A 1,080-nucleotide genomic window follows, 5' to 3' on the forward strand; every position below is an offset into this window, starting at 1 on the left:
CGCGAGCGGAATCAGATCCGGTTCGGGTCGCGGCCGGGGCGGGGCCGCCACACGCCCCGCTCACCGGGCATCCGGACCAATAGGAACGCGGGAAACGAGTGACGTCACGGCGCCACATATGGTGGCCGCGTCACTGTCACTGTCCCTGTCGCTGTGTCATTTACAGGGAGTTACAGCTGCAGCGGACCCCGCTGAAACGCGGGGCGAGCTCCTCTGTCAGCCCCCAAAGCCGCTTTGTGTTGGCAGCAGGGAGAAGCAGAAGGATGCAGGAAACAGCCCGAGAAGGGGAGGGCAAGGAGGGCCTGGCAGCAGTGCTGTCACTGCGGCCGTTCTTTTCTTTATGGCAAAATTCAAACAAACTTCGTAATTCATGAATTATGGCAAAACTCAAAGAAACTTCAAATTCAAACAAGCTTCATAATCTGTAATAGTATTGGTTTGTTCTAATCGGCAAGAGGCTTCCACACTTCCACTCTGCAGGAACATTTGGTGGAAAAGACAAAACCATTCCTCTACAAATCACTGTCAAATGTGGTATTTGTCACATCCATGCTTCTTCCTGATTTATTTCCATTTCCTTCATTTTTTCTGTGTTTTTTTTTTTATTGTTTTTCCCTGTGTGGAAAAGCATATGATAAAACTCTGTGTGTAACTTTGCTGTCTTTTCATATTGCCTTTATAATGCTGGGAATCAGCTTGTACTTCGGGTCTGGAGAATGCTTTACTATGACTTCAGGCACCATCTAAATAATACAAAAACCAAGTTTTAATAAAGAAAATATAATATAAAACAACAAATGATAATGCTGCCTATTATTATAAAATAAATATTGCTAAATCAAACAACAAATACAGCTGGAATTATATCCAGGCTGTGTTTCTTTTCCGTGTGCCCCTTGCCTTGCTGGGGGCGTTCGGTTTAGTACTCTGACCCACCGAACCCACACCTGTAACCACGAGCCCTGAAGGTCAGGGCGGCGGGAACTGCACTGCCAAGGGCTCCTTCTCCTCCGAATCCACGAGGAAACGGGACAGGTTAGCACACACACCCCCTCCTCCCCACGTTTATTCCCGGTCCCG

The sequence above is a fragment of the Geospiza fortis genome, unplaced genomic scaffold (genome assembly GCF_000277835.1).
Source record: "Geospiza fortis unplaced genomic scaffold, GeoFor_1.0 scaffold13, whole genome shotgun sequence".
NCBI classification, from domain to species: Eukaryota; Metazoa; Chordata; class Aves; order Passeriformes; family Thraupidae; genus Geospiza; species Geospiza fortis.